This window comes from Cygnus olor, chromosome 12 (genome assembly GCF_009769625.2).
Source record: "Cygnus olor isolate bCygOlo1 chromosome 12, bCygOlo1.pri.v2, whole genome shotgun sequence".
Lineage (NCBI taxonomy): Eukaryota > Metazoa > Chordata > Aves > Anseriformes > Anatidae > Cygnus > Cygnus olor.
Window position 1 is genome coordinate 7,216,641 of NC_049180.1, and position 21,110 is coordinate 7,237,750.

The 21,110-nt window shown below is 36.5% G+C and overlaps 1 long non-coding RNA gene across 1 annotated transcript in view; it reads left to right on the plus strand.

Annotated features, from left to right (window-relative positions):
* The first annotated feature begins 466 nt into the window (after positions 1-466).
* Positions 467-21,110, plus strand: part of LOC121076928 — a 28,693-nt gene continuing 8,049 nt past the window's right edge. Inside the window, exons 1-2 of the long non-coding RNA XR_005823799.1 lie at positions 467-577; positions 9,891-10,036. This is a non-coding gene — a long non-coding RNA (uncharacterized LOC121076928). The remainder of the gene's footprint in view (positions 578-9,890; positions 10,037-21,110) is intronic.

Below are 21,110 nucleotides of genomic sequence, written 5' to 3' on the forward strand. Positions count from 1 at the left end.
TCATCAAATTCACATTTACCAAAGAGTTATAAGAATCTTTAATGTTGTATAATTCATCACTCCACTGTTCTGTTTGGACTCTAAGAGCTCAAATCTCTTTTCACAAAGTTGCGCTGATTTTAAACCACAGCAATTTCACTAGCTTTAGTTCTCAGCTGAATGGCTCTGAGTGAAGAATCAGGCCCTTAATGTTTCATGTGAATAGTATATCAGTGCCATGGATCACTGCAGCAAACTCCGAAGCTTAACAGGTCAGATAAAATGTTGCAGTTGTTCTATATTGCTTTTGTCCTGAGAGGGACCTCAACTATTCTTAGCTTACATTTTAGGCCTCTTTCTGCTACTGGAGCTCTGCAAAGTTGTCAGAACCTACCTGCAAATCCAGGTGAAGATTTTCATTGCTTTTGCTGACTTGAAAATAAAGGCACACAAGACCAACAACCTGAATCTTTTTTTTTTTTTCTTAGAAACAAGCTATCACACTTGGACAGTCAGAACCAGATTTTAGAACTCTTTAAGCATGTGATTGTGGGACTAATGTGTGACTATAATTACTTCCTTTATGTTTGCCAGCTGGGTAAGTAAACATTGAAATGCCAGCTTACAATAACTTATTGCACAATTGTCTGTATAATCACAGTAACTACACATCTAAAATATCTGAAAAATTGTTCTGCAAGTCTTTCCAACAAGAGGAAGAGGAACTGAACAGATTTAAAAGCAATTTTACATTAGAAGTTATGCAAAATATTGAAGTTTACTAACTGTACTCTACAACATTGTTTGAACCAAACTCACTTTCATATCCCTGAAATTCTGAAAGCTTGGTTTGATTAATATAAAATTAAAATCATGACTAGGCAAACTAGCCGGCATAATCCCATACATTAATAGATTTTCAGAAAGCATGTGCTTTTGTACAGCAAAATCATTCATAATGTAACCATGATATTTTTTTTAAGTGTGCTTTAATTGTGACCTTAGTTACGCTTATTCAGATCAGCTAGTTTTGCTGAGCAGCTTCCAGCCAGTTTTCAACACTCTTGATTAAAGTCTTCACTAACACACAATGTCAGTCAAGGCTATTCTCGTGCACATCAGTGACTAGAAGGCCAGCCCTGGTCAAGCCCTCTATTTAGGAAGAGAAGAGGGTAATGCAGCAGGTTTTGAAGATAGGAATCCTTAGGGAACTGGATATGTTGGCTTTAAGAATACTGAGTAGTACTGAATATCTCAGCCATTGGTTTTCCTCAGGTCTGCTAACAAACTGATCCCTTGTATCATGAGGTTTGGGTTTAGCTATATTAATACTCAAGCTCTATTAATAGGGATCTCTTAAAAAAAATAAATTAAATCCAATTTTCCTGAACCAGACGCAGGGTTGCTATTGCACGGTAAAAGGAGGAAAGGGGGATCTTTGGATAAGGGAAATAAACTGGAGAGAAGCAGATAAATGCAGTTATGTACCTGTATATATACTTTATGCAAGAATGTGTGTCAGCTCTCTTATCACTCTCCCTGAAGTGTCTCAGTATGGTGTATTGAACAATGTAACTAATCTGCATTAGACCATTCCTTTCCATCAAGGTCTCTTTCAGAGACACCTGGAAAGGGTTATGTCAAAGGAAGGCAGCACTGTCCAAAAACCTGGCTTCAATGAGTCTCTGTAGCTTTTGCAATAATGCTGGCTGACTGCACAAGTGCTCTCTAACAAGCTGCCTAACCCTTTACCTTCCATTCTCCATATTTAGCCCATGTATTTTATGAAAAGGTCACATCTTTTTGCTTCTCTTTGCACATGTTTAGCAGGCCTATGCTTAATCTCTCTTTGGAGCCAGCTGCCTTCCTTTGCTTCCCCATGCTTTTACTTCACCCACCTGTCACAAGTCAGTTTCTGTGCTATACTGTATTATTGACTAACCAAAGTACTCCCTCTGCTTAACTTTGATTAGGATACAAAAGCCAGAACCGAGTGTTATTAAGGTTTAACTACTAATATGGTATATGGGCCAGCTCTTCAGCTTACAAAACTAAGAACGTTAATGCTAGAGTTTATCAAGCTTCAGGCACTGTCTGACTTACCTCAGTTTGTTTTCTGCTCGTCTTCAGACCAAACAACCAATTCTAGTTTTCCAAAGCACTGTTTCTGTGACTGAACACCTTTGGCATAGCAGCATCTATAGTATTTAGTTCAGTTGTTTTTTGTTGTCTTCAAAGATCTATATACCAGAAGAACAATGGCGTGACTCAGTTACCCATGCATTTGTAACCTCTTGTCTACAATATGCAGTAGGAGCTAGCAGGGTGTGAATCTTACTGTGCTTAAGAAAATATGTAATAAAAAAAAAGTCTGAAATACCTCTTTGGCAAAAGGTGACTGTCTTATCACTTTAAATCTCTTTTTCTATGCTGGCTGGCCACGTAGTCACAAAATTGAATTAAGTGCTGTATTCCAGTCCTTTCTTTCCTTATGCTATGACATTCATCCTAAATTTTTAAAAACAAAGTCTCTGGCAGAAAGCTTCATATTTCTGTCCCATGGAAATCTCTACAGGGTTAAGTTTTACTTGTACAGGAGTCATGTGTGGAATAAATTCCCCCAGAAACCAAAGATCAGTGCCGTTTCTCTACCAACAGCTCCGTGTACTGGGAACGTTTTGCTGACCTTGCCTTCTCCAGGTTGGAAATACTACCATTACTTAATTAAATAATAATAATAAAAAAAAAGGCAGCAAAGCAAAGGAAAACAAAGAAAACCACTACTAAAACAAGCACCACTTTTCTCCCTAGAGAAAAGATGAGAAAATAAACAATGCATCAACAGATGTTAGTCACATTGCTTAACATGCTATTGGACAATACAGCAGGAATTGACACAGTTCAAAAATCTAAAGGGAGCATAACAGAACAGATGGATTTTGGGAAATGATGCCAGAGAAATCTCTTCTTACATGGCACAATTGTCCTGTGTAGGCAAAATGATACCAGATTACAGTGTTGAAGAATAAATGAAGAAACTAGTTCATATTTTCCTCTCCAATTAAATGCTGAAAGTGCTGTGGTTTCTACTGTTGTAAAAAAATCATGGGGTAAGTAAACAATTGTACAATAATTCCTGAAAAGGCTTCTTTTTAAATTTCGTCACTTATTCTTGAGCTTCTTCCAAACCATTTGTTTCTTTGTGCTAAGACTCTATTTTTCAAGGAAAGCAAAAAAAAAATTCTAAATTCATGTGTTCCTATATTGTGGCTTTTTTTTTAGTTTTGAAATTTGTCAGTAGGCAAAAACACAGTAAAAGTGTACTAAAATATTTCAGATAAAAGATTAGAATTTCAGAAGTATTTTTTAGTATCAGATCCTTATTTATACACATAAGTAGAAGCAAATCTTTTCTGGCAACCTGCTGCAATTATGGATGCTGTGTAATTGAGGGCCTCCTCTTGTGGAACTCATTTGAAAAGGTGTTGATAGCCTGTGCAACAAGAACTGCCCGTACTCCCTCAGATGCAGATTTCAACGCATCTCTGGAGTTATATTACACTCTCAGAAAGACACTGAAACATGACTATTAGTTACACTCTACGATGTAAAATAAATGATGATCTCTACAAGGCCTTGTACATCAAATGAAGTTGCAAAGTAGGTCACTAAAATTATAAGCATGGTTCTTGACTCACCTATCTCTGCTATTGCTCTGCCATCCTTGACTGAAGTAGATTCATGGTCATGGTGGGAAATTAATGCTGACTGGTGACAGGCAGCCTGAAAATCTTTGCCTCCCTCCTCTCTTTCCACCAATGAAAAATACAACTATGTTCTCATCACTTTGGTCTGCTATTCGTTGATTCCTAAATGTCTCAGAATAATATTAAATAATTTAATCTAGCATAAGTGAGGAGAAATCTTTATTTGCAAACTTCATCTGTAAGAATTTTAGCTGTGCAATATCAGTGTCTTTTTCTTACAAATGAGTCTAATATACCTACCCAAAATCAATTCTGTCACAGAAAAATACTCTAATTACATTTTAGTGCTGTGACTGAATTTATTGCCTTTACAGATAACATCATTCATGTATAACATGTACTTAAATGGAAGAATAATGTCTCTTGAAATAATTGTTAAGATATTTATGGTAAAACTGTGGCAGGTATGCCACAGTGCAAGTGAAGAAACTGTAACTGAAGGATATTTTTAAAGCTCATTCCATACCTTGCTCCACCCCATCTCTTTGTAGCTGAGATAATAAAACGGCAAAAATGACTTAGGGATACATTTATCTGTCTCTAGTTATCCATCAACCATTTTCTTTCTTGTATGTTTTCCTAAAACAGTATACACTAATTCCAATGTTTTGTCTCTCTGAACAATACTACATAAACAAATAATGCCACAAGACTTCCTAATTTTGACAAAACATTGGAATAGATAGGAAAATTGTTCTTAAACAACAGTTCAGCGGGTTTACTATCTTGATTTTTCTGCTCTGAGCATTAGCCTGTTTTCTCTGCCTTAAAAGTAATTTTTTGAAAACAAATAGCAGAGTTTGACTGTGACTTAAGAAAACAGGTTAGCAAGAAGGACAATGTCTGTCCCCAGAAGAGTGAAGCAGTGCTGGCCAATAAAAGGCAGACACAAAAAGCTACATTATTTGTCTGGGTTTCAAACTGTTCCAGTCCTTTGTGTGTGCTTTCTGTTTCTACACAACAAACACATGACAGGACCTGACATGTACATAAATAGGCAGGAAAATGTCTGCAATTGTTCTGCTGAGAGTCCATGTGTCACCATTTCTGACTTTCCTCAGAAAGACAAGAGAGAAGCATTTCCAAAGCTTTCTGCATTAGCTTGGGAAAAATCGCCCAAAGATTTATCAGTGCCAGCGCAAGTGGATCACCTCAGGGTTGCCTTCTCAGCCTTCAGGCAAATGCAAGAGATTTGCAATGTTTGCAGTCTGGATCAAAAATGGCTTTGGTCCTAGAATACAGGATTAATTCATATCAATCCAGTGGCATTAGGAACTGCCAAGAACAATGACAAGGGCCACCAAAGCCACTTGTCCTTAGTGGAATCTGTGTAGCTTTGAAGACTGCTTCTGAGCTAATAGAATAATTGCTGCACTTATCTGGACACCATGTCCCAGTCAGCATACAGTAAAAAGGAACAGAGAATCTGCTTTAATTTCATGTCCCTTCCACATAGTGTTTTTCCCACTTTGTAAAGTCTCAGATATATCCTTAAGGGGGACAGTTCCTTGGAAGCCTGTCTTGCCCAACCTGTGTTGTAAATGCAGATGAAAACAGGAAATTGTTGACATTGGTAAATGTTTCAGACTTGTGCTAGCCATGATAGGTGTTAGTATTATGCAGTCTGGACAAAGGCTCTTGCAAACTGGGTAGGGAACATTCTAGAATTTATGACTGTGACTGTAAACATCCTTCTACAAAAGTGGAGCTTCCCTTCTCAATTGCTAGGATGTGGTAAATGACCTTGTTGACACTTCCAGTCTCTTTCAATACAAATTAGAACATGTTAGTCTAAACTGAAAGCATCTCTTTAAGCCACTTCAACACAATCTGTAAGAATGTGTATGTCTGTGCCCTCTCTCGCCGTTCATGAAGTTTCGACTGTAAATATTACTGATACTGACACATATGTTCCCTAGCTAGTTTGTAGGCATAACTATCCCTCCGCCCCCTCGAGGAAGGGGAGCATATTCCTTTTGGGTTGCTGCATTTGAATTCCTTCCATAACTGGTCCTTCTATCTTATTTATGTTTAAGGATGGATATTGATTCCCAGTCGTATCTTCCCTTCTTTACTTAGCAGTGCAACAGAGGGAAATATCTAACCTTTTCCTCCTCAGATTCTCTCGAAGAGCAAATCCCAGTGGAAAAAAAAAAGTACTAATATATTACTTCTTTCACAATCCATGCCTAATGCTCACTCTGCTAATGAACTAATAACTGTGCAAAGTAAGCCATCATATGAAAAGATACACTGACGTGGATCAGAAATATTTGAATGCCCACAACATGGGGTTGTGGAACTACTGTCAACAGTAGAAAGGGGAGGGAGGGGGGTTATACTTACTTCAGCATGACAGGAAAGTGAACAGAACTGCCGAACAGAAAAAGGTGGCAAAAGGTCACATTACTAGACCACTCTTCACACAGCTGCACTGATCATGTACCCTCACCAACACCCTTTTAAAAACTCCTGGGATGAGACAGTGTTCCACTACCATGGAATTTCTGACTCTCTAGGCGATGCAGCTGTGTTACATTTAATTTTTTTTTGATAATAGATTTTTCATGAGGCAGAAAAGTTAGTGGCCTCCAGCTTTTGCCAGTTGATTATTAAGTGGCTTATCACCTAATACAAAGGGAAAGGACATATGAAAGGTGAATTTAAACCCTGCTTTCTTTGATCTTTTTAGGGGGCAGAAGGGAGAGTAGTGGAGGTCTAGGAATCCTCTCATAGCTCTTTTTATCCCACCTAAAGACATCATAGTATGAATGAAATGCTTCATGCTTCCAAAGCAGTCTGTAAAAGAGAAATTCAGAGTCAACCAAAGGAATCATAGAATCATTTAGTTTGGAAAAGACCTTTAAGATCATCACATCTGACCATCCACTTAACATTACAAGTCCACCACTAAACCATGTCCCTAAACACCACATCCACACGTCTCTTAAATACCTCCAGAGATGGGGAGTTCATCACCTCCCTGGGCAGCCTTTTCCAATGCTTAACCATCCTTTCCATGAAGAAAATCTTCCTGATATCCAATCTAAACCTCCCCTGGCACAACTTGAGTCTGTTGCCTCGGAGAAACACCTTCCAGTTTTCCCTCCAGAACATAGAGTCTCTGAGTGGTCAAGAACTAAGCGTGAGCTTGAGCCATGAATCCGAACCTCCTGTGAAGTACTTTATTCCAGTGTCCTTGTATTTCTGCTTCACTTCTCCAGTTCCTGGGCTTTCCAGGGCTTTCCTGGGCTTTTTCTTATCAATAGGATGAGTATCTGTAGCCCTTTATTCCTGCTTGATTTAATGAACTGGCTACAGAAGGCAAATGTAATTGCTCCTGTAGCACTTGTGTAAAGAATAATAACAATAGTAAACATCACAGCAGCTGTTGATATTCTTCCAGCATTATTCAGTTCCAAACAATCTACCTTCCATTAATGAAGAAAAATACAAATGCAGAATTTGGCAGTTGAGAGGGAGAAACAAAGGAGTGATGTGAGTCTGAATCACTGAGTTTGTTATGAAGAAGCATTACTATGGCTAGTGCCAGGGATTATTTACACCTCTCTCATTTGTTGTGTAACAGCTGCCCTTCTTTTTAAAATATATGTGCATATAGTGAGTGTGGTTGCTAGCTGCCTAACTCTCATGTGCAAGCCTTTCTCATATGCCACATGTAACAGTCAAACTTCTGTTTGGAGAAGGAACTCTAACAGTTCTCAACGGGAAATGAGATTCAGTAGTCACAGAGAAAATCTGCAGCTGTCTGGGCTAAACAAATCTTAATGTCTTCTGAATGTTTATCACTGCTCACTTGCTGTTCTCATGGTTTCATTCTATTTTAGCCTTCTTTATGACAAGAGAGCATTGCTGAATACTGATGAGATGAAACATTATTCAGATCCAGGCAGTATTTTTTTTAGTAGTTTTTGGGAGCCCTCGCTATCTGACCTACAATATTTTGGGTACTGTTTCAGACAGAAGGGTTACATTCTGCTGTTCTTTGGGGCTGTGGATGGAGGAGATAAAAAGAGGCTGGTAACAGAGAATGTCTGAGAAGATCTGGTTTTAAAATTTTGATCTGTTTAAGTTTTCTTCCTCCGGCAGTAGATGTTACCTTATTTTCCAATATCTAAATGATTTGTATAAAATATCAGATGAACCGTCTTTTAGTTAAGGAATCTGCAACATTAGATAGATCCTCAGCTGACATGGTTTCCATGTCTTCAAGCGAGAAGAACTTTACCGTTTTGAGCTACATGCTAGTAGACCATTGCAATTGTGTCTGAGGTTGACTATGGTAAAATCTGGACCACATTTCTGACCTGCAGTGTCTGGCTGTAGACCTCGCATGGAACCAAGTTAGATTGTAATAAGATCTATAAGCAAACTATGTTTGAATGTTAGGCCACTTAGATAAATCCCTTAATGGATTTATGTGAGTACAGAAGCCTAATACTTAATAAAGTTACTGAAGGGTAAACTGAGCCACTTGGAATATCTATATAAACTATTCCTCCTGAGATGGATACATGAAATAGAACTGGGTGTCTATACAAACAAGCCCAATACAATCTCTGCCATTTATCTGCATGACTCCTCCCTAAGTCTACATGTTTCAAAAGAGTAAAATGACTGTGGTGCACAAGCTTTCCTCAGCAGCACTGCTCATTCCACATGCAATCATTTATTTATGTATGCATGGTTTCCCCAGTATACCTCTCTTAGATTTGAGTTATCAATTCTGGAAATCAATAAAACACATCTGGTAAGTAAAATTTGGATGGTATCATGCTGTGATAGCTTCTGTAATACTTCCTGCATTCATTATTAATGGTTCATTATTGAATTAATAATTTAAAGTTATCTCTGATAATTTTATCAGTCCCCAGTCTGGTGTTTTTTTCTCTCTCTTTTTTTTTTTTTTTTTAAATTTTCTATTATTATTTTATTTGGGTATGACTTTATGTTCTGGGACCAAAATCCTTCATATATTTTCGGTGCTTCAGGGACTAATCAAAATACAGTAAAGCTCAGGGAAAATGAATAGATAAATGTTACTTAATATAAAGAAAAGGTAAGTTGTCTGTGAACCTCATTTAATTTTTTTATTATTATTTTTTTCTTCTAAGCCTTCTACTTTCTCCTATATCAGTAATTCACTTTCTCTCATATTCGCTTTGCAGATGTAAGGGGTCTATCACTTCTGGGACCTGAATAAAGATGAGGTTGAGAATTCTACCTTTTGAATCAAAAAAAAGAATATCAAACAGTTTCTTATAGCTAAAGATAGTAGCAGTCCAAACAGGAAAATGTGGGATTTAAAAAATCAGTATCAAATTTTCACTTTAAAGAGAGAAAGTTAATTCTTAGATGAGGTGAACAGCAAAGTCAGTGGTGACCAGTAACTTAAAAAGAAAGTGTTTAGTCTATGAAATATTAGTCTATGAAAGTTCTTCTTTGTAGTAAGGTATGGAGAGTCCAGTGTTACACCATTTAAAAAAAAAAAAAAAAAAAAAAAGAGTTGTCCTGCATGGTGGATATACCTGAAAACAGTTGTTCCAGAAAAATATTGTGTTCCCAAATCTCCAGGTAGCAGAGGCAGCAGGAAAGTAAGAATGTCACTGTATAATAAACGTATAAGTTAACCTCACTGGAGTCAAAAAGGTGTTTTTCTACTAGCCTCAGTGATACCAGGCTTTTATATCTATTTCTTGTATTTCTTTCATCTCCATGATCTTCATGATTTCTTCCCAATAAAAACTTGCAGAGTAAACAGAGTAAATGCTGTGTATTGTATGTAATGTGGAGAACTGCATACATATTCTCTAGCAAGGGAAAGATTTTTATCAGGAATAGTATACTTGATTTCTAGTTAATATTTCATTTACTTTTGATATATTTTTCAAATTTTGCTGCTTTTTGTACAGATTATATATATATATAAACCTCAGATCACATTGCACCAATTAGTATAAAAAAACATTGGCTTAAGAATAAAGAAATCTTTAATCGTTACATATAACCATATATTAAATATATTGACTACAAGATATGGCTTAAAATGCATATTTGAATGATCAAAATCAAAAGATAAAGGGTATTTCGAAAAAAACAAACAAGTGTTTTCTATTCCTACAGCAATGACACTGGGAATCAGGTCATTACATATGGGATGGGAGACCGCATGAAGAAGTGTAGAGCTGAGTTCCAAGTTTGGTGCCAATTGAATACTGGGCAAGATTCCAGACAGCATCAGTAATGTGGGAGAACTGCCGAAAGTTAAGGTATGCAGAACTGGAGGAAAGATAAAATTGCAGAATCCCAAACTTTACAGCTCAGTAGGTAGATTTGCTATCTGCAAAAGAACACTAATTTTGTTGAAGTCTGCGTATCAAAGAACATACCTGAGAACTTCAGAAATATTTTTTTTCTGCTTTTGAAGCTCAGAATGAGAAGGACTTTCCTTTCCTTTTATTTATTTATTTATTTATTTAATCAGACTTTTTTTTAGGCAGTAGAATTCCTAAAAGAATAACAAAACTCTTCTTGAGGGGAAAAAAAAAAAAAAAAAAAAAAAAAAAAAAGACCACCAGGTCTCTGAGCAGAAACTCCTTGGAGGCAATGGAACCATTTTTTCTATATAATTCAGTTTGGCTGAGGATTCTTCTCAGAGTAATGCTACTAGAAAAACTCCAATGAATTTGTAATAGGAAAGATCAATCAATAGGAGAGACCTTTTTCAGAATGTTCTCAAACAAACTGTAGAAGTATCTTCATTTCGATGGTAAAGTTCACCATCCTTTTGGGCACCTGCTCCAGAAAGGACTGGCAAACTTTGCTGAAAAGGAAACAACAGCAATCCAGTTTTCATCTTGCACAGTATTTGCCTTTTAGAAACTGGATGGGATCAACTGCTTCCTTACTTGCAGATCACAGAGTGTTTTTGTTTTTTTTTAATTATTTTTGAAGATTATGGATTTCCAACACTTTCCCCAGACTAGATGCTTTTCTACTGCTATGTAGAAATAAAAGCAGCTTTTGGAAAATTCCAAGAGTAGGAGAGACAGTTGCAATCCTTTCGTTTTCAATACTTCATAGCACAGGCCCTAGGATTCCCTAGAATTAATTTTTGCCTTTAGTCCCATAGCAGCTGTGTAATTAGAGCTTTTCTCTTAGATAACCTCTTAATTATTTTTGTTGTTCTTCTTTGAAGCCTGTCCTATTCTTCAGTGTACTTCTGCGGATACTAGAAACAGACACAGTATTCCAGAGTGGTTTACTGAATTGACAGTACTAAGGCAATATGACCTGTTTCTTGCTATTTTATATTTTCTTGCTTATTACATCTAAGGATCATGTAAATCTCCTTGGTGCTCGCTGTTTCACTACAAACTCATGTTTTTTTAATTACCAGGTTTCTACGTTCGTAACAGAATCATTGCTTCCTAGGGTAGACAAGTTTCCTTTCCTTTAAGCATGGCCTACATTCTTTGACAAAACTGCAAAACTACACCTTTCCATTTGAAATACTTAATCCTCCATGCTTACCAGATCCAGATCCAATACTTTGTTTCAGGAACCTGTCTTCTTCATTGTTTTAATTCCATTAGTCTTCAAATTAGTAATTATCTCTACAGATATGCAGGTTATCTCGGTGATACTATATAAAGAGGTATGTAAGTTAAATAGCTGGTAACTAGTGACATCCACATTGTCTCTGTTGCATGAAAGTACTTAGGAAGTTTTCAGTTTCCAGAGAATGTCCAAATACTGTTAAGATATCTGATATTGCTTACTTTTTAATTTCAACACATAAACTTAAAATCAGTGAACAAAATGATCACTGCTGATAGTATAGCTATTATTACTCACTGTTCAGTATTCAGAAGAAGCCCCAAAGTAAGATGCTTTTCATACTAGCTTTAAGGAATTACCAGGCTTAGTAAAAAGCCTCTTTGTCATCATCTCTCAAGATTACTTTCATCAAGTTATGTGTCATCAAATGAATAGTTGTTATAATAATGCACCCAGCTTGCTCAAGCTGGATCCCTCAGGTACAAGGGATTCGTCCTATCAAACAGTGTTGTTTTATGCATTTTGACAGATAATACTGAGGTAATTTAAACACAAAGTTTCATCAAATAAACACAAATTGTTCTTGCCTTTCATTCCTTTTATTCTAATTTTAAGTTGAAGGATAACTTTATTACCTTGCAATTGGATCTGTCAAGTTAATACCTATATGCATTTTTAAATGATAAATGTATGTGCTGCAGCTTTTGGCAAGAGGTTATTTTGATCCTTATCGTCTTTTCAGGGGCACCGGTTGAGCACACGGGTCTTTTATGCATAATGAGTTTTATAGGTCCTTCACTGTATATATAGCAATTTGCCTTATATGAGTTTGATATAAATTATGTTTCTTCTGTCCATTTAGCATGTTTGCAATGATGGGCCTCATTAACGTCATAACATATGTTGTATAGGATACGTAATCAGGAATACTGAAATGTGTGAGAATCTAATTTAAGTCTCAGGGCTACAAGCCTGAGGAGTTTTCATTGACATTAATGGGAGTCATACATATGAAAGCATACATTGACTTATAAAATTCATATTCCTTCATTAGTGCTATCAGTAATTTTTAACAATTATCTTTAATTTCTATCAAACTTGAGCACAATACATTAAAGACTCTTAGCACAATAGAGTAATGGTTACAAAAATGGAAGTCTTTCTGAAAACAGCATGCTAATAAATCTTTCAAAGATTGAAAACCTTCCAAATGTGTCACTTACAGTGATATAACATGGATGGTTGAAAGCTGAGTTTCTGGAGAAATGAAATTAGTCACACAAATGGTCGTTTCTTACGAAAATGTCAATACCTTGTAAAAAATGAAACCATGTATTTCAGTCAAAAAGCAAAATCTAAACTGATTTGATATGACAGTAAAGAATCTCATGGAAATATGATGTCGGTGCTTGATATTCACATTGTCTTGCATGAGCTAGCCTGCACTGCATAGGTGGGTCAGTAGAACTAGAGAAGTCGGTAGTTCTAAATGCTAGCAGTGCTCTTTGAACTTTAGGAAAAAATAAATAACAGATCATTTGAATAGATACCCAGAGCTAATCTTTTAAAATAGAAAGCCACAGTTCTCTGAGATACAAAATCAGACAGATTTATGAACAACTGCATAACAGCAACCATTTTTCCTTTGTAAACTCCTCCTACCCTGGGAGCACTGGTTCAGATTGTGCGCCTGGGTGTTTGCCAGCTAAAACTGCTCCCAGACAAATGCGGATAGAAGTTATAATCTTCAGAGTGAAGTGAAAATCAGCATTCTTAGAAGGTCCTCAACCTCCAAACACAGGTGAATGTGAGAGACTAGTTATCTCTTTCTTTAAAAGTTAATTTCAATGGTAAGAAACATAAAATCATAGAATCACAGAATGGTTTGGGTTGGAAGGGACCTTAAGGACCATCTTGTTCCAAGTTCCCTGCCAAGGACAGGGACACCTCCCACCAGACCAGGTTGCTCAAAGCCCCATCCATCCTGGCCTTGAATGCTTCCAGGCATGGGGCATCCACAGCTTCTCTGGGCAACCTGTGCCAGTGCCTCACCACCCTCTAAGTAAAGAACTTCTTCCTAATGTCTAATTTAAATCTACCCTTTTTTAGTTTAAAGCCATTCCCACTTGTCCTATCACTAAACCCCCTGACAGTCCCTCCCCAGCTTTCTAGTAGGCCCCTTTTGGGGAAAAAGTCACTATATATTGGAAAGTCGCTATAAGGTCTCCCCAGAACCTTCTCTTCTCTTCTCCAAGCTGAACAACCTCAACTCCTTCAGCCCATCATCACAGGAGTGAAATCTAGAAACATGGAAATATGGAAACATGGAATCTGGAAATGTGGAAATCATAGCATGAGAAAGTGATTAGTTATAGTGCAGAAAGTAAAGGAGATATGATTTGCATAAACAATTAAATTAAGAGCAGTGAAATTCTTAAGTATTATATTTGTTTTACGTATTTAGTCTCTCAGGCTCTGACATCAGACTTCAACCTTGGGATAAATCAAGGTCTGAGTGTGGCTAAGAGCTAATATAAACTGGGGCAGCCTCAAGGTCTATTTTGTTATGTGGGGACTGCCAAAAATTAGAGGTCCTGTGCTCCCCAGGAGTCATTTAACCCTCCAGGCTGCATCTTTTACTGCCTTCTGCAGTCAAAGTAGCTAGAGAGGAGCTGAAAACTGGCCTATTATATCTATATTTTTGTCTGTCCCACACTCCCAGGTGTATCAGCTTTTATTATTCAAAATTATTTGCCTTTGACATGCTGCATTCTGAAAGTATATTTATAGAAACGTTATTAAAGAAGTGAATCTTTCATTGCTGAAAGTTTTCTATGATGCTGTTTCCCCTTAACAATATCATAGTGGAGTGTTGGAACAGACAGATTTATAATAAGATAGAATGTAATTGATAATGCAGACTTTCTTGATAGTGAAAAATGAGACTGTCACCAGCTTCATGGAAAATCATTTTGGTAGAACAACCTTGCAACTGAAAGAAAAGAAATAACCCAAAATAGACAACTGGTGTCTATTAAAATTAGTTCACACATTGGTTTCCTATTCCATTTTGGTTTAACACTTATTTCTTGATTAGTCCATCTTTGATCTCATTTGTCATTATCAAAGCATTGGACATATTAATGTTTCTCTGAAAGACAAATAGACTGAAATAGTCAATAAAGCAGACACTTCTTATGGCAGAATTCGGTCAATTTTACTTCTTCTGAATAATACCTTACTCCATACATGCTCCTGTTATTATTTTTGTGCATCTCTGCTCACTTGGAGTCTGCAGGGTTTTGAAAAAATATTTTACTCTATTCTTATTAATTGATTAAGAAGGTGTTCGATCAGAAAAATGGTACAACCATCATCAAACACATGAAGGTTACTAATAAAAAAGAGAAGTGACATTGCTATAGTAGTATATGAAGGCTTTATACTCTGAGTACTAGTGTAAGTTAAAAGGAAGTACATTGAGGGTAAATAGATACAACATGTGTAGCAAAATAACCTGAAAACTGAAATTATATTTCAAAAGACAGAGAGAGAGTCCCCTGATATGTATGTTTTTGCACCATCAAAGTTAATGCACTGAGGTCTTTATATCTATTTTGAGATGGACATGAGAAACAAATGAGGAATAAATAAGCTCCAGAGGAAATTCTGCATTACCAAAACACCATCTATGCACATTATAAAATGGGCCTGAGAATTGAATGAAGAATAAATATGCTAGAGAGAAATTCCTGCATTAGCAAACCTAAATGATGTACTAAGCCTTTTCACCTCTAATTTTTGTGATTCTTTAATAGATCTGTAATTAAGCTGCTGATCCTTAAAATGTTTTTGACAAGATGTAGTACAGAATAAGCATTAGTAAGCTAGCCTCTACTAAGGCTTTTTTGTCTTCTGCTAACATAGATGGTTCCCCAAGTCCAGAGTCACACAGAGCAAAGGTGGTGTATTGTTCACTACCTATGGATATGGTATCTATTAGGATCTGGAAAATGGGAGGTGTCCAGTTCCCCTTTTTTATGGCCGCTGCCCCAGAACATGGGACCTCACACACTGCTAGATAAAAATTTGGAAATGATAAAACTTACCATGTGTATACAAGCCCGCTGTCTCCCTTAATTTCAAAGAAGCTGCCTGATTGCTAACACACATGGAAATCACCCTTTCAGAATTCCTGTGAGTCTAAGGGTAGCTCCTCTAAAGTATATTGGAATCAGGGAAGCAACAACACCAAATACAAAGTGAATATGAGTATGTGTACAAATCATCTTGCTTTTCTCTGCATTCAGATGAGGCCTGGCATTCTGGATGTAATGGCATTCTGATTTGAGCAAGGTTCATCCGACACAGGTTCATGAGGTTTCCAGCATAAACCTACATATTGTATGCTTAATAATTCCTTGATAATAACTATTGCTGACATTCAGTATGCTGTTTGACATGCTGACTGAAAACTCATTTTATTTTAGAATAGAGTTAAATAGCTAAACAATTGACTGCGATAAAGACAAAGAAGAAACCCTGTCTTCCTGATTTTAAACCAGCTTCATCTAATCTAAAATGAAGAACTTCTGCAGGATTTAGTCGGTCATGTAGACGATATCATTTGCTGTATTTTATAAGTGTCTCTGACAGAACAAAGACATTAATTTAAAAGAGGGCTGCTAGGCACACACAGTGGCAACTTTTCATAGTGTTTTTATTAATGACAAATTATTTCAAAGCTATCATGACCTGAAATAACATTATAATATAGCTACAATCGTTGCTACAGCATGTCACTGAAAGAAGGCCAAATTAAGTCCTGTTTAGCTTTCTGTTCAAATGTGTGATTGTTTTTTAACAACTTTTTGGCTGGCTCAGCAAAGAATAGGGCAATGGTGACACAGAAAGGCTTAGCTGATTTTATTAGAGGGAGTATAATTTCTGGAAACTGGATGCCAACCTGGACTATCAGACACCTAAACCCAGCTCAGAGCTTAGGTATCTTGCTCAGAGCAAGCTTTCTTGCTCTGGTGCCAACTCTTAAAGGCTTGGTGGAAGCTTTCAGGGCAGGTTTTTTAAGTGTCTTTAAGTAGTATTGGTGGTATTTTGAAAAATGTCTTGGTGGCTAACTGCAGCAGGAGTTCAGGTTGAAGAAGAAAGTAAATGTTTAGTCAGACTTGAATGGAGTTTGGAGACCACACCGCAAACTTATGTTCCTATAAAGTTATGCCCATCTGCTTCCAGCTTGTCCCATACCAACCAACATGACATCTCTGCATATTTTTCCTGTACACTTTTCTAGAGACCTTTTTTCAGAGGTATAGCTGTCTTACCTTGATATGGCTAAAAAATCTATATTTAGATCATGCTTCAGCTGCATCCATTCAAAGAACCAGGCATTTCCCTGCCTTTCTGCCTTGAGAGTATGAATCCAGTAGATGTGTTCTGAGCACACCTAGCACACACCTGGAAGATCAGGTGTCACACATAATGTCACCCCTTTTTACACACCAGACATTTTATACAACAAATACTTCTCATATCCCGAGAATCCTCAAACTACCATACGTGGAAAGAGGAAGCAGAAAAAGTGGGGAACTTCTCACCTGTTTTACTGAAGTTGATCCACTCTATAAAAGAGCACATCAAGAAATAAAAAAATAAACTAAATGCTGGCTTTTACCAGCTAAAGAAATACTCTGTTTTTCTGGTTGCTGCTATAGAATCCAATTCTGTGATTTTCATGTTGAAAAATTATTGAATAAGAGAATCAAAAATATTATTTTCCAAGATAGAAAATGTTTTCTGATCACTCTTGTCATTTAATAATCTATGTTCAAAACACATATTTGGTTCCTCCTCTAAGACTTTTTTATTCTAGTCAGATTAAGATAAACTGGGCTGCAGGGAGTTATGGACATGGCCTAAGACAATGCTTTGTCCACATATTTAAGGCTATAAAATTCTCTCTTCCCAAACCTCCTTATGGCAGGATATAAAATTGAGAATTAACAACAAACCATTCATTTGGAATGAGTGGTCCTCTGGAGGCATAATGGTTATAAATGACACTATAAGACAGGAACATTTTTACTCATTTGCTGAGGTTGTGAAAAAATACAATTTACTTGACAGTCATTTAAAAATATACCTTCTGTTGAACTGATTAATTATAGAATTTTTCTCAGATTTAATCACACCAGATCAAGACTCTGAATTGCTTGTACATTCACAAAATGAATAGTTTATCCCATCCAACACATTTGAGACTGATATTTTGCTACTCAGTCTTTGTAGCATTGAAGATTGGAAGAATTGTTTTATTATTTTCAGCCCTCCCCTTCAACTGTTTAAATTAACAGCAGTCTTTGTCAACTACACTCCTCAGTACTTCTGGCAGTTGAAAAAATTTGTAAATACCAAAGAAAAAGAAGGGAACAAAGACAGAGAAGAGGAACAAGCAGTGCTTCTTCCAAAGGTGTATAGACAACACTTGTGATTGTCAGGGCAGGAGCGTGATTTCTGTTGCTCTTCATGAGTTGTACTATATGTACCTGCTGTATGACTATGACATATAACTCTGCTCTTCATAACATCTCATATTCAGTGTACATGAAATGGGAATTTTATTCCATCCAGACATTTTCTCTGGTTTGACAGCCTGTCTGTTACAGTAGATCATGGAACATTAGAAAATCAGGCTTTCACTTAACGGATGCTCTTTGCCTTAAAACTCCTTACAGAAAAGGGAAGTGTTAAGTCCTAGTTTTACAAAATATGATGCTTAGTTATGTTGACAAGCTGTAGCAGGTCTCAACTATATCATGCAGAAGGGCAGATTAGGGTAACCTGTGTTCCTGATACTAAAAGAGCAATGTGAGCACACCCAAAACAGTTCTACACAGAGTCAGAGTGCATCTGGTGGGCCTTATTAGCTCAGGCTCAGCACTTCCTCTCACCGCCCAAGACTGCTCAGCAGGGAAGCTTTCAAATGTTTCTGCACTACTTTTCCTAGTGTATCTAGGTTAAGAGAGTTTATCAGCTCAGGCTTAGCGTAACGTGAATATAGGTGTATTTAGGTTCTGAAATATTCCCATGTATATCTGCAGTGTTGTCTCTATAACTAATTCCACTTGGAACTGAGAATACTTGAGAGGACAATTCTGAGAAACATTTTACAGTCATGTCAAATCTAGAAGCAGAATAGGATCAGAACTTTTGAATCATCTTGGTTTCTGAGTCTCCGTTTATCATGGTTAATGGGGAGCTCACTACAGGTACTTAGTCTTTGTAATATCAAAGTCTGGAGGAGATTTTTGCTATTAGCTCTTCTCACCAACTCTTTAAGTAGGAAGCATCATTTGTCAGCTGCACAGACTCCTCAAATATCCAGCGTTAAGTGAACAATCCATACTATTAAATATCCTTAGTAAGTCATCTAAGTTCTCTTAACCTACTCAGCAGTTATTAAAGCATTTATTTTCTTCACTCCTTTCACCTATTCTTTTTAATTTTGTATTTTATTTTAAGTGTTTAATTATGTCTGGTAGAATTACCACTTTTGTCATAAGTGTTCACATACTGAAAAGATTATTAATATTCCATGGATACAGCATGTATGTCCTCCTTGCTTATGTTTTCATTTTTCTCACTGGTAATGGATAAAGCAGTCTTTTTAAACAACTCTGTTGTATTTTAACATTAAAATAAATAAATTCTGTTCCCACTAAGGAAATTCTGACAAGATCTAAGCAGCTTATGCTTCCCCTGAAATATAACTATGTTTCAGGTAGATTAAACCTTGACAAAACGTTAAATCAAATTAAATTCTGTATGCTCAATTTTCTTTGGGGAACCAAAACTCAGTGAAGTGTAAAAGTCTAATTAATTATGTAGTATGCTAATAATTTTTAAATTAAGAACACTTGTGATTTAACTCTACCATGCCATGGATGTGTTTGTAATTGACTATGACAACAAGATTATGAAAGCTAAAAAAAATATTAGGAAAATAATAAACCAGCAACCAATACTAGTTCTGCTGTGGGAATTTATACAATAGTGAGAAGAGAAGAATGCTGAGTCTGGCTCAGACGAAAGGGCCATCTGTTGCAAAACTGATGCACAGTGAAGGAGTAAACAACTTTATTTTGTTGTTTTCACAGGTATAAGCTCCCAGCCTCTGGTCAAATTTAGAGAACTTCTGAGACAGAAATTTCATCCGGATGATCATATTGATAGCTATATTTAAACATATTCTTACTTGTGTATCTAACTCTTTTGAGCCCGTTTAAGTTTTTGCATGCAGAACACCTTGTGGCACTGAGTTAGACAATTGGATTTTGCAATTTAGAAAAAGGTATTTGAAACCTTATGCCTAATCTGTTTATGCTGCAAGGACTGGTAAATAATTTAGCTTTTTTTTTAATTATTATTTTTTTTTTATTCTTTACAAGGCTTGTGAATACTGGCTTTCCCAGCCTCATCATACGGTAGCTGTTCCATATCTCGTAACACTACTAATATTGTTCAGGTCTGTTGTATCGTTTTTTGAGATATGAAAATTGCTTGTAGTAAAGAAGATGTGAATATGCTGTACGCACGATAATATAATACTGTACTCTACCCAAGGAGCAGTTCCTTTATTAATTATTCCCAACAGTCTATGTCTTTTTCATGACTATTGTATGCAGAGCTACTCTTCAATACATGTCTAACTCTAGCCTGTATGTGTAGTTGTAAGAGATTTAGACTATTCTGAAGTTTGCATAGCTTGGGATCAAGTGGCTCCCTTGAACGCAAGCACATCTTATTTAGGTGTTTCATTTCTTGTTACTTGAAAGATCACTGTGGAATGTGAAACATCTCTCTTATTTTATGTTTTCACTAAGGTGAGATCTGGTATGTAGCTATGAATGAATTCTAGGTGCAGATGATTCTTGACATTATATTGCTTCTTTTCCTCATAAAACCCATTTTCCTGACCACATCACTGCTCTCCAATGTACCTAGTCTGGTTGATGAGAACAGGCAGTAGAACTTGGGTTTCTCACATTCCTTGTCCTCTCTGCTTGTTTTTCGTCAGGCTCAAAACCTGTTGGTTTACTTATAGGTAGCAGTAGATATATACTGTGTGCTTTCACTGAAAACCTTCCTAGAGTCAGAAACCCAATCTGAACAGATGCTATAATATGTTCTTGTGGCCATGGAAGGGCTAGTAACAATCTGTGCAATTTATAAACACTATGAGGCAAAAATAAGCTTTTCTGTTACCAGACAGATTTTGATACTGATCCAAGTAATCATGTTTAAATCTCACTGTAGCTGTGTAGTACTGAATCTGTCTGGAATGTGGTATCACATATTTCCATCTCATAGAAAGATGCCCAGAATCAAAGTTTCATCCATAATAATAGTATGTGATAAAATATTCATTTCTGCTTGCCCATAGTAAACCATTAGGCACTTCCAGAAGATGAAGACTTTTCTTTGGATCTGATCTAGTAACTTTTGTTTGAGAGAGAATATAGCACAGTATATCAAATTGAACTCTCACATTTACCAGAGATACATAAAAAATAGAAATGTGGGACACCCTGCACAATCTGAAGTGAACGTGCTGCAAGGGTAGCAAGCAAAAGCCCATTATAAGAAACTGAAACTCTATTTTTCAATATACTTGTGTCACATCATATAATATTTAACCAGAATCTCAAAAGTGAAGGAGGCTTTAATGTAGAATCATAAATCAGATTCTTGCACCACATAGGGAAGCCT